The sequence below is a fragment of the Elephantulus edwardii genome, unplaced genomic scaffold (assembly GCF_000299155.1).
Source record: "Elephantulus edwardii isolate Elephantulus edwardi_28Jun2011 unplaced genomic scaffold, EleEdw1.0 scaffold00051, whole genome shotgun sequence".
Taxonomy (NCBI): domain Eukaryota; kingdom Metazoa; phylum Chordata; class Mammalia; order Macroscelidea; family Macroscelididae; genus Elephantulus; species Elephantulus edwardii.
The window spans coordinates 7,506,039-7,519,311 of NW_006399801.1; the positions used below are offsets into that span (position 1 = coordinate 7,506,039).

Sequence of the window (13,273 nt, forward strand, 5' to 3'; positions counted from 1 at the left end):
TGTGCATTTGTGATTTTGATGTTGTTAAATGCCATTAAGTCTCTTGCAACTCATAGTGACCCTATGTACAACACCAGCTCTGAACCCTGCTGTATCCTGAGTCAACCTCATTATCTTTGGCACACCCACTCCATTAATCTAGTCACTGAGTCAATCCATCTCACCCAGGATCTTCCTTTTTTGTGCTGTCTCTCTACCCTCCCAAGCATGATGTCCCTCTCCAAAAGGACTGGTCCCTTCTTGCAACATACCCAAAGTATGTCAGGCAGAGCTTCAGAATCCTTGCCTCCAAGGAGCAGTCTGGTTTCACCCTCTCTAGGGCGAACTTCTTTGTTTTCCTAGCAGTTCATGGTATTTGCAATATTCATCCCCAGCACCACAGCTCAAAGGCATCAATTCTCCTGTCATCCCCAGTCATTGTCCAGCTTTCTTATGCGTAGCAAATAATTGTGACGACCATGGCCTGGATCAGGCGTACCTTAGTCTCCAGACTGATAGTTGCTCTTCAGTATTCTGGAAAGATACCTGGCAGTAGATTTCCCCAGTACAATTCGTCTTTTGATTTCCTGTCTGCTGGTACCAAGAGTTTTGATTGTGGAGCCAAGCAAGTTGAAGCTGTTAACAATCTCAATTTCTTCACTGTCTATTCATGATGTTGCCCATTGGCCAGTGGTGAGAATCTTTGTCTTCTCAGTGTTGCGCTTCAGTCTGTATTGAAGGCCTTAGTCCTTGACCTTCTGCAGCAAATGTCTCAGGTCCTCCTCAGTTTTGGCAAGCAAGGTTGTGTCATCTGCATGGTGCAGGTTGTTGATGAGTGTTCCTCCAGTCCTCACGCCATATTCCTCCTCCTAGAGCTCAGCCTCCCAGATGATACAGATTGAAAAGGTATGGAGATAGGATGTATCCCTGGCAAACACCTTTCCTGATTTTGAACCATGCAGTGGTTTCTTGCTCTGGTCTGATGACTGCCCCTGGTCCAAGTATAGGTTTTGAATAAGCACAAGCAAGTGTTCTGGGATCCCATTCTACTCAGAGTTAGCCACAGTTTGTTGTGATCTACACACTCAGATGACTTTGCATGGTCAGTGATACACAGGTAGACATTCCTTTGGTATTCACTGCCATATACATTGTATTTTATATCATTCATTTATGTTGATCTATACCTGTTATTACCCTGTCTTTTCAAGTCCCCATTGACTCTTGCCTATTTCTTTACCCCTCTTCATCCACCCACTAACCTCTGCTACTCTAGTGATTTCCCTCCTTTCCCCTTTTCTTTTCCACTTCCCCTTTTGAACAAGATATGTACAAATCTTGCTTGGTTATTCATCTATTTTAACAATAAAGATCTTATGGAGTTTTGTCTTTATGAGACTGAGTTAGTTCTCTTAACATAGTGTTTTCTAGACTCTCTCAAATTACATAGCATTTTACAAAATCATTGCTTTTTAGTGCCAGATAGTATTCCATTGTGTGAATGTACCACAGTTCCTCAATCCATTTGTTTGTTGGTAGGCATTTGGGCTGTTCCCATTTTCTTGCTATTGTGAATAACACTGCTGTCAACATAGATGTACAAATCTCCATTCAAGTCTCAGTTCTCATTTTCCTGGGGTTTATTCCCAGCAGTGGAATAGCTGGGTCATGTGGGATTTCTATGTTAGCTTTTTTGAGGAAACAGCAAACAGTCTTCCAGTATGGTTGTACCATTTTACAATCCCACCAGCAGTACATGAGAGTTCCAATCTCTCAGCTCCTCTCCAACATTTATTGCTTGCTGTCCTGTTAAACTTTACCAGTGCTACTGGAGGAGATGGTATCTCTGTGATTTTGAGTTGCATCTCTTTTATATTGCCAGTGACTTTGAACATTTCTTCATGTGCGCGTTGGAATGGTTGATTTTTTTTTTTTTAATTTTTGTGTGAGTATACCGTCAAATCAGATCTGACTGGTACAGGAGGAGATTGTCCCTCCTTTTCCTGGCAGAGCATCTGGTGGATTCGAACCGTGTGCCTCTGGGATTGTAGTTGCAGCTCCTTGCCACTAGGCCACCAGAGCTCCCAAATGGTTGATATTTTTGGAAGTAAATTTCCAGGACTTTCCTCCAAGGTCCCTCTGAGTAGACTTGAAAAGCCAACCTTTGAGTTAGAAACTGAATGTATTAACCCTTTGCACCAGCCAGAGATTTCTATGAAAGTACCTTTTATTTATTTATGTTTTCCTTTAATGTAAGAGCGAGGTAATCTACTTACTTGATAATTTCTGTGAATCAAAACCACAGCTCAGGGGTTTTTTTGGTTGTTTTTGTTGTGTTGCTTCTCCAATTCCCTCTCCCCACAGTGATTTCCTAGAATGGCCTGTCTCCTCACAGGAACCTTCATTAAAAAGGGAAGGTCAGAGTTTTCCGCGTCAGAGCCAGCACTTTTTACTAAACTGGCCACCAGGGGCTGCTGTTGGAATGGTGAGGCTGAGCTCACCTCCCTGGAGGCGCCTTCACTTTTTTCTACAACCAGTAAATTTTGTTAAGCTACCAATCCTAGTTTGAAAACTCAGGCCTCACTACGCAGCCCGCAGTCACTAAGCATGCTTATGGCTACAGTTCTTCGCGCCAGGTATTACGTGGAGCCTGGACATGATTCAAGACCAAAGATTAAGACTTGTGTGTTTTTCATTTGGTGCCAGTAAGCTGTTATTAATACACTGATTCCACATATACGGAAATGCTTCACAGAATACATTGGGGCTTGTTCTCAGTGACTGTAGGTCCAGCATTTGTCTTGTTCAAAGCCCAGGCCTACAGGAAAGGCTCTGGGATTGCACAAATCTTTAGATTCTTGTAGAAATTCTCTAGTCACAGAGTGGCCTTGGCAACCCAGTCAGATGCAAACACTATAGAGAGGGTCAGTCAGATCCAAACAAGATGTAACATGCTAAAAGATGTTCTTGTTACTTTGCTTTCGAGTTTTACAGGACCAGATCTTAGAAGTTAGTGGTAGGTGATGTTTGTATAAATTTGATTTGATTTGACTCACTGAATTGTACTTGGGAAACTGTCAGCTTTACAATGTATTATCTGTATTTTTGCAACAAGAAAAAAAATATGCAGTGATTGTTTGTTTCCCTCCAACTTTTCAGTACAAATTGAAACCCAAAGTAAGTGAAAGATGAGTACTCAAATCCCATGTAACCTTCAACTGGACTCACACTGGTTACTATTTCAGTCCCAATTTCCAAGAAAGGTTACAGCCCTTAAGTAAAAACCACAAAGCACAGACCTTAAGGTAAGTGACTGAGGAGGCTTTCACGAATGTGGCTTTTCAGGGTTGGCAGGAGAGTGTCACCAGTTTTCACTTGGCCCTTGCCTATTTCTTTTGTTTATCTGCGGAGCCAGATGGTTTGTAGTGACTCTGGGTGACAGGTCAGCGTCCTTTTGGGGGTTGAATACAGTCTATCTTCACATGAACCAACATGTATAAAGCACGTGTGTGTAAGACCCTAAAAGTAAGGAAGGGAAGTCTTTGTTTAGTTAGCATTCAGTGTCTGTTTATGAGGATAGAAAATAGGGCCAAGGATAGAAAATATGGCTGTGTATGTTAGTAATGGTTATATAACAAGATTGATATAACTGGTTACATTGTGTTGTACAAGTGAAAAAAAAAATGTTAACAAATGTTATGTTGCTTATATGTTTTCAACAACCACAAAATAAAACCATTAAAATCAAGTTCTGTTTAATAAAAGAAGTCTAAATTGATAAAAGAAAAGTCATATGTTTTATTGTTGTGAAGCGCTATCAAGTCGACTTTGACTCACAGTGACCTGAGAAGCAGTGGATCTTAATCTTGCTCTGTCCTGTTCCATCCTCTTCGCCTCTGACATCCTGGAGTCCATTGTTAGAGTCACTGTGTCAGTCCTCTTCTTGAGGGTCTTTCTCTCTTTTCCCAGCACTCCACCTTTCCAAGCATAATACCCCATTCCAAGGACTCGCTCTTCCTGACAACATTCCCAGAATATGTGAGTGGGAGTTTCACTATCCTTGCCTCCAGCAAACACCCTGTTTGTACTTTCTCCAAGGTGGATTTGCTTGTTCCATGGAATATACAATACACTTCTCCAGCATGACAGCTCAAAGACATCGATTCTTCTTCAGTCATCCTTAGTCATTGTACAACTTTCAGATGCATAGCAAGTAATTGGAAAACCCTTAAATTCTAGAGCATAACAATAATCTTGTAACTAGCTGCAATGATGACTGTTTGATCTTTAATACTCTGCTAGGGTTTCTACCATTAATGCTCCCATCTGGAAAACTTGCACTGAAGACCATCCCTTGGGGTATATGATTTAAGATTCTCCTTTCAGTTTCCTAACTCTAACATTGTGACTTGGAACCTTAGGTCTGGTCACTTCCATAGGAACATTTTATACACTGTGAGTACAAATTCTGTTAGTGTATTATTTATATGAATATCCGTCTGCTTATTAAATGGTAATACCAGATCTTTTGAAGGCCAAGACCATATGTTGTTAATCTTTGAATCCCTTTTCTGGTCTTTTGCCTATTGCAGGCATTATTAAGGTGTGCTTTGTTTGAACACTTAAAACATAATTTTGCTTTTCTGTCCCCACCAAGAGCCTTGTCTGCCTGGACTGTGGCCTTGGGGACAGGCCAGAGTCAGCAGCCGACCCAGCTCAGAGTGACTGTCCCACCTGGGCTACCTCTCTGTCATTCCTTACACAACTATCATGAGATTTTATACATAATCTGTTAAACATTTTTGAAGAATCAATTGTTGATGAGCCTGAGGAAGACTGAGAAGTTGAAGTTTTAAGAAGAAGTTATCAATCGTTTTTCACCTGTTGTTAAAGATGCTTCCAGTGGAGAAAAGATACACTAGGCAATCAGCTGCTTCTGTGGTAGACTAGTAGGACTCTGGAATGCACGATTCTCCATCTGCTGTAATGCTGGCGTTGGGATCTCCCTCTGCCTTGTATGCTAACAACAGTGTTGCTCTTCTCCCCGCATCGCTTGTATGACTTCCTAGGATGCTCTGAATTTTCCAGAGAGCCAGTTGAACAAACCAACCTTTGTTGAAATCAGAGGATTTGAGGCACTTGCCTTCCTTATTAATAATGCCTATCACCTGTGGAGGCCATGCCTCCCTTCCAGGAAGATTAGAGTCCTAGAGACAGTGTTGTGACTGTCATCAAGAATAACTTTTTTATTTCCCCCCTCAAATACTACACCCACACATGTAATTCAACAGCATGCCTAGAAAAGAATGCTTGAGATGGTTCAGAGGTTAGAAAAAAAAAAAAAAAAGATAATGCGTGTTATAGGCACAAAAATTTGGTAAGCGTTTGAGCAGCACCCTAGAGAGGGTGAGGCCAGACTGATATAGGTAGATTAGGTGTGAGGCTTTGTGATGTACTTAAAGTCAGATCATGCAGAAGTGTTGGTGTTCTTTTCTCTTTGTGGACATGTCTCTGCATGTGCTCACGCACAAGTGTGCACATGAGCTTGCTGTGCATGTGTAGATGTATGCATCGTGCAACATACAGATAGGCACAGGCATGCATTATATGCATGCTCATGCATGCGTGTGTGTGCCTATGTATGTGTGTGCTTGAGTGTGTGTACATGTGGATATATTTGTGCATTAGCTTGGACATGCTACCTCGAGGCACCTGGAGTCAGGTATCCTACAGATATTTCCCACGAGCACCCAGGGCTCACAACTGAGTGCTTTCTGGGCTCTCTACCTCCATGCTCCCTACTCTGTCAGAAGCCTGTTTGTGCTGGACTCATTGAAATGACGGGGTGTTTAACATAGACAGCCTTAATGAAGGCCCCCGGGACCTGCGTGTATGTTGAGCACAAACCCAGGAGCCCTGTCAGAGGAGGCTAGCGCCTCTCGTTGTAGAAGCGGTGCTTGAGCTCTGGACCTGTAAAGCCTCCCCTCTCGTTTTGGGCCGTCTCTTTCTCTTTGGTCTCTGCACTTGCAGAATGGATTTTACCTCTAAAATGAGCCTATTTGGCCCTGTGGAGGTGTGATGCCTATAAAACCAACCTTGTTAGAAATGACTTATTCATTACCCTTGTTTTACTGGTCCACTCAAGGCTTTTGTGGTCTTCACTAGTTGGCAGGTAACAACAACAAAAATATGCAGTAAATCCATGTCCTTTTAGAGTGTGAGCCTTTACACAAGAAAAGGAATACGGTTTAACAGGTAATTATCAAGTGCCTACTGTGGCCTAGGCTTAGGAACTTGAAAGGGTATCTAGAAAGAATCGTGATGAGTTTAGCCTGGAAGAATGCTCAATGTTATTGGTATTACGATATCTGAGTGCTGCAAAAAAAAAAAAAAAAAGATATCTGAGTGCTATACAGAGTACCTTCCATGCAGCAATGGAGGGACAGGGTTAGTGTGCCAGGTTTGGTCTGGAAATTCCCATCGTTGCTGGGACTCATGTCGGAGCTGTACTTTGGGGCTATTGGAGTCTCACTAACAGGCAATCCTCCGTGGCAGCTCTGAGTGTTTTGGAGTTCTCCTTAGCAGGTGTATGGGCCATGCTGTGGTTTCTGAGCTGTGCTTTGTCTGGGCTCCCTTGCCCATTAGCACTGGCTGATTTTAGCCACCAGATGGGGTTAGCCACCACAAGGGGTTAGTGGGTACAAGTAGGAGAGGTCTCTGTCGTTTCTCTCCCCTGTGGCTACATGTTTGGCTTACAGTCTCTCTCAGTGACTACCCCTACCACCTTCTCTCCCTCCAGCCTCTATTCTTTAGCCCTCTTTGCCTGTTACTGGTTGCAGGTTCATCAGCATGTCATACTGTTTGATTCTTTCAGCTCTGATCAGTTAACTGGAGTTCCTATCCAGTTAGCTCCAACTCAGTGATCTCATGTTGGTTAGAGTAGTGGCTGTTTTATTGAAAGTTAGACCTTTCTTCTGAGATCTCTCTGGTCGGACTTGAACCTTCCACCTTTTAGAGAGCAACCATGTGGCTTCAATTTTCATCACACAAGGACTCTTAACTCTGCCCACATCTCAGCAAATAGTCCTTTAGTGGAACATTGTTGAATATGCCATCTCTTTTCTGCTTCATTCTAAATGGAGTGAGGTTGTCAGCAACTCTTAATTAAAAAAAAAGAAGGAAGGAAAGAAGGAAGGAAGAATGAATCTATCTTTGTTGCTTTGTGAAAATGTCCTATTGAGACTTGTTTAATTAAACATAGTAGCCAGTGGTACAATAGTTAAGGATGCAGTGGGCAGAATATTGAATGATCCAGGAAGCATTAAAAGAAGATGGAAGGAGTACATAGATTCACTGTATCAAAAAGACTTGGCTGACACAGAAGAAATTCATGAAACAACATATGATCGAGAGGCAATGGTGATGAAAGAGGAAGTTCAAGTTGCTTTGGAGGAATTGGCAAAATCAAGACCCCAAGAATTGATGGAATGAAAAAAAAAAAAGAATTGATGGAATGACAATTGACATATTTTAACAAACACTTCACTGGACATGCTTACCAGCTTGTACCAAAAAAATCTGGAGGACAATTGCTTGGCTAGCTGAGTGGAAAAGATCCATATTTATTCCTATTCCAAAAAAAGAATAAATTATTGGACAATATCACTTATGTCACACATAAGCAAAATCCTGCTGAAGATTATCCAGAAATGATTGAAACAGCCTATCGACAGAGAACTCCTACAAATACAAGCTGATTTTAGAAGAGGCCATGGAGTCATCATTGCTAATAATCAAATGATAAATATAACTTTGCAGATTAATAAAAGAGAGATGAAATAAAAGAAAATGCCACTGAGTCAGATTCATGGCACTAGAGACATTATTAGATCTTGGCTGAAAGCAAAGAGTACCTATTAGTGTTTTGTTAACTGTGCAAAAGGCATTTGACCATGTAGATCATAACAAATTGTGTCTAACCTTGAGAAGAATGGAAATCCCAGAACACTTGGTTGTGCTCATGCAAAATCTATACATGGACCAGGAAGTCCTTAGAACAGAGCAAGCAAATACTACATGGTTCAAAATCAGGAAAGAAGTGTGTCCAGGATGTATCCTGGCTCCATTCCTTTGCAATCTGTATGCAGAACAGATCATTCAGGAATTCAGACTTTATGAGGAAGAATGTGGCATCAGGATTGAAGGAATACTTATCAACAACCTGAATTATGCAGACGACACAACCTTGCTTGCTGAAACTGAAAAGGACATGAAGTGTCTGCTGCAGAAGGTCAAGGACTGTAGTCTTTAATATGGATTGAAGCTCAACATCAAGAAAACAAAGGTTCTCACCACTGGGCCAATTGACAGCACTGTGACAGATGGAGAAGAGATTGAAGTTGTTAATAATTTCAGTTTGCTCCACTCCACAGTCAACATGCTTGGCATTAGCAGTCAGAAAATCAAAAGACAAATTTGCATTAGGAAAATCTGCTGTCAAGGACCTCTCCAATTTTGGCTAAAACCCAATGATGTCAGTCTAGGTACACCTGATCCAGCCATGGTCTTTGCAATTACTTGCTGTGCATCAGAGAGCTGGACAATGACTAAGGATGACAGAAGGAGAATTGATGCCTTTGAGTTGTGGAGCTGGAGAAGAGTGTTGAACATACTATGACTGCCAACAGGACAAACAGGTCTATTTTAGAGAGGGTGAAACCAACCTGTTCATTGGAGGCTAGGGTTTTGAAGCTCCAGCTTACATACTTTGGGCATGTTGCCAAGAAGGGTTAGTCCTTGGAGAAGGACATCATGATTGGAAGTGGAGGGACAGTGCAGGAGAGGAAGACCCATGATGACATAGATTTAGACAGCGACTGGAGTAATGGGGGTAAGTGTTGGAGACAGTGAGACTGGCTTTGGACAAGGCATGATTCAGAGCTATTGTACCTGGAGTTGCAATGAGTCGCAGGCTCCATGACACATAACAACAATCACCACCTGTGGGATAGTGATTAAGCACTTTCTGCTAACTGAAAGGTCAGAGTTGTGAACTCACCAGCCACTCTTCAGGAGAAAACCCAGTAGTCTGCACATAAAAAGATTTCAGCCTGGGAAAACCTATGAGGTATGTCTGTTTTGTTGCTGTGAGCCAGAATAACTCAGTGGCACACAACCAACAAGAGATTGTGAATGCTGGACTCAATATAAAATTCAAATTCCCTTTATCAAGCTTTTTTTTTTTAAGATTTCTGTTCAGTTTTTATTTGAAAGCTAATTCCAGTTTTCAAAACTATGGAAAGGGGAAGGGAGAACATCTGTGTTATTTTTGTTAAATCCCAACATCCTAAAACAAAATAGTACTACTGCCAGCAGATCCATTATATACATTTCTCCTCACTTCCTTTTTCACTGCCCCCTCTCCATCATCCCACTTCCAGCTCTGAGCTGCGCAAATCTTTTTTGTCACTGTTTTAAAGTTGCATAGTTCACATCTTCATTTGGGTTGCCATTTCTGATGAAATTCATTAGCACAATAAAAAAAATTTCTCTTGGGAAACAGCCCCAAAGAAAGCAACGTGTCCAGTATAAAGCAGATGAATATAAATGGAACAGTCCAGTATAAATGACAGTTCTACAGATGCATTTACTCATGAGCTTACACATGCATTTACAAACAAATAAATGAAAACCCAAGAATGATCTTTCATTTTATTTTCTTTTTTATTGGATTTTCAAACAGGCTGTTCAGGAACAAAACAAAGTTGCAATTCTAGTATGTGACAGCATCTTAAAAATTGTGACCTCTATGCCAGCATTTGTTCCTCTTTGACTTTATATGAGACCTGTGTGGAGCTTGGGACTGGGATCTGTATTTCTTCCTGATTTTTTAGGGATCTAGACTATGATTTCCCAGGCCTTTTAGGTATCCCTTAACCAGGCGGTGATCTTTTGAGGTTTTTGCTCCCATTCCCATGAGAGTCTTTGTGAGATGACCTGGACCTTGAGCTTGCTTTATGGGATCTTTTTGAATACTCTGATAATTTTTTTTTCCTCAGCATTACATTTTTTTTTTAAATTTTAATGACAGTTTACAGAGAATTTGGATTTCCATTCATTCATTGTTGCACACTTTCCTCCCTACCACCCCCAAGTTTGCTTTTGTCTTTGAAAAGTAAAAAAAAAAAAATCACAAAAACTTTCATTGTTATGTAATCCCCTCCCCCCCAGTCCACTCCACTATGCAGCTTTCATTCTGGACTCTTGTCATGACAATAATACCTAATCATATATTCCTCCTAAACGTTTCTCTCCCTCATCCATTTCAGTGCAGCATACATTATTTATCCCCTCTTAGTTTCCCCCCAACTCCGATGTCAGTCCCGCTTTACAAGAGTGGCACTATGTAGTATTTGCCCTTTTGTGACTGGGATATTTCACTCAGCATAATGTCCTCCAGGTTCACCCATTTTGTATATTTCATGAGTTCCTTGTTTTTTAATACACCATAGTATTCCTCTGTGTAAAAATACCACAGCTTCTCTATCCAGTCGTTTGTTGATGGGAACTTGGGTTGTTTCCTATGCTTTGCTATTGTGACAAAGCCATAATAAACATGGGTGAGCTGATCATTTTGATTTTGATGATGAAGATTTCATTCATCTCCCAGTGCTACAACCAACCAGATGGTCAGTGGATGAACTGTACACCTTTTTCCTTTCTTTCCTTGTTGGAGTATACACAACTGTTTTCCTTCTTACCTTTGGATTGAAATTTCAATTTTCTTCGTCTGTTTTGTTTCTTCATTCTTGTTCTGACTACCTCTCCCCCCACCCCTCATCTGTTTTATCTATTTGCTCCTGAATGCATTTGCTTGCCTGGTTTTAAAAATCTTTTTTCAGATTCCAATTAATCCCGAAACACTATTACTTTGAGCTAAGTTACATTTTCCAACTTTCTCCTCTTGCTCTTTTTTCACTGCTCTTCTTTTTTCCATTCTGCTTCCAGCTCAAAGCCATGTACATCTATTTTGTCTCGAATCTGCAATTAGTGTATCTTGTTTGCATCTTTGGGATGCCATCAGACTTTCTGTTATAGCAAATAGGCATGTTTTGGGTTGCTACATTTGGGCTAGACCCCATTGCTGAGGATCGGCAGAAGGACTGAACTATGGATTTGGGAGCCAGACAGATTTGGCCCCATAGGTTCAAATTCCAGCTCTGTGCCATACTACGTGTGTGGTTTGGGCAAATCATTACTGCCATCTGAGGCCTAATTTCCTCTGTAGAATGGTGCTAATAATGCAGAGGTGTTGGTGGGTGAAGATTGCTTGCCCTGGATCAAAGGCAGTCAGTGCTGGGTTTAGCATGGACTAGGTATGCGGCAGATTCCATTGGATTTGTCCAGTGCCCAGTGAAGCAAAACTTAAAATAATTTAAAAATGGAAGTTGCTAATCACATCTGTGTGTAGGTGCACCTGGAAGTAATTTTTTTGAAAAAAATCTCTGTTCTGAGGAGTCACTCAAGTGGCCTCTCTCTTTGACACACAGGTAAAGCGAGGAGGGATACCAAGGAAAGTAGGAAAGACACCTGGTAGCTTGAAAAGGCTGCACTGTTCATTCCCCCATGGTACGAAGAGCTAATCAATGGAGAGCAGTGGGTTAATTGTGTACAGAGCCGAGAGCTTCTTGAGGGGAGAAAAGGATTGAGACCTTGATCTTTTCTTTTTCTAAGAGTCAATGTCATTAATCTTGTTCTGATGAATGAAGGTGGACCAAGCTGGAAGGAATGGTCATCAAGAGCCCCAAAGGAGAACTTGCTGTGAGAGACAGGGTACCTAGATTGGTTTCATGCATAATACCAGGGTCTTGCTTAGTGATCTCAGACCCAAATGCCTGCAGTGTCAGAAGAGGTGATATGTAAGAGAATGCAGCATGTACAGAGATGGAGAGTGCATTCTTGATGGAATGCAGGCAAAGCCTGCTCAGCTCGAGCCAGCTGTTACGTGTGGGAAAGAGTAGCAATTTCTTAAAAAAAAAGTTTGCTTTTTAAAAAATTTTTTCTTGAGATTTTAACCAAAGTTTACTGAAAACTTGGATTTTCATTTCATTTATTGTTGTAAAATACATGCTTTTATTTGCTCCAGTGGCTTAGTAGTAAGAAGTTGCACTGCCAACCTGAAGGTATGTGGTTCAAATCCACTAGCTGTTCCTCAAGAGGAAGGTGGACAGTTTCCTCTCATGTGATTTACTGCCTCTGAAAACCTATGAGAGTTGGCTAAGAGTCTGTTCCTACTTGATGACACAACAACTACAAGCTTAGAATACATAGTTTGGAGAGTGAGGGGACAAATTTGTTAGTATAGTTTATGGGTGAGAGTTTGTTCTGGATGTTCAGGGAGATGGACTGATTTTATTTTTCTTTTTATTATTTAACTATTTTTTTCCATTGTTGCACATTTTCTCCCCCCTCCCTCCAGCCCACCCCTCAATGCACACATTGTTCCAGGTTGTTCTCACACATATAATACCTAATCATATATTCCTTTCAGACAGTTCTTCCATTCATCTGTTCTAATGCAGTGTTACCTATCCACTCTTTTCCCATTCTCTTCCCCACCCCATGTCTGTCTTGTTTTATAACAGTGGTGTTATACAGTGATTGTCTTTTTGTGACCGAGACATTTAACTCAGCGTAATGTCCTCCAGGCTCCCCCATGTTATATAATGTTTTATGAGCTCATTGTTTTTCATTGCTGTGTAATATTCCATTGAGTGAATGTACCATAGTTTTCCTCTCCATTCATTTGTTGATGGTCTACTTCCATCTTTGCTATTGTGAATAATGCAACAATAAACATACATATATCTGTTTGAGTTGTGGCTCTGGATTCTTTAGGGTATATTCTCAGTAGTGGAATTGCTGGGTCAAATAGTATTACTGTTTCCAACTTTTTTGGAAAGCACCAAGTCCCCTTCGATTTTACATTCTCACCAGCAGTGAATAAGAGTTCCAATCTCTCCACAAGCTCACCAGCATTTGTTGTTTGCTTCCCTGTTGAACTTTGCTATTGTTGCTGGAGCGAGATGATATCTTATAGTTGTTTTGATTTCCATCTCTCTTGTAGCTAGAGAATGTGAACATTTCTTCATTGTTTGTTTGCCATTTGAATGTTGTCTTTGGTAAAATGTCTATTTATATCCTGTGCCCATTGTGAGATTGGGTTGTTGTTGTTGTGTTGTTGTTATGTGCCGTTGAGTCGCCTGCGACTCATAGTGACCCTATGTACAACAGC

At 41.1% G+C, this 13,273-nt stretch overlaps 1 protein-coding gene across 1 annotated transcript in view; it reads left to right on the forward strand.

Annotated features, from left to right (window-relative positions):
* Nucleotides 1-13,273, forward strand: part of HLCS (holocarboxylase synthetase (biotin-(proprionyl-CoA-carboxylase (ATP-hydrolysing)) ligase)) — a 270,601-nt gene that overhangs the window by 29,915 nt on the left and 227,413 nt on the right. The gene's annotated exons all lie outside the window — the stretch shown is intronic.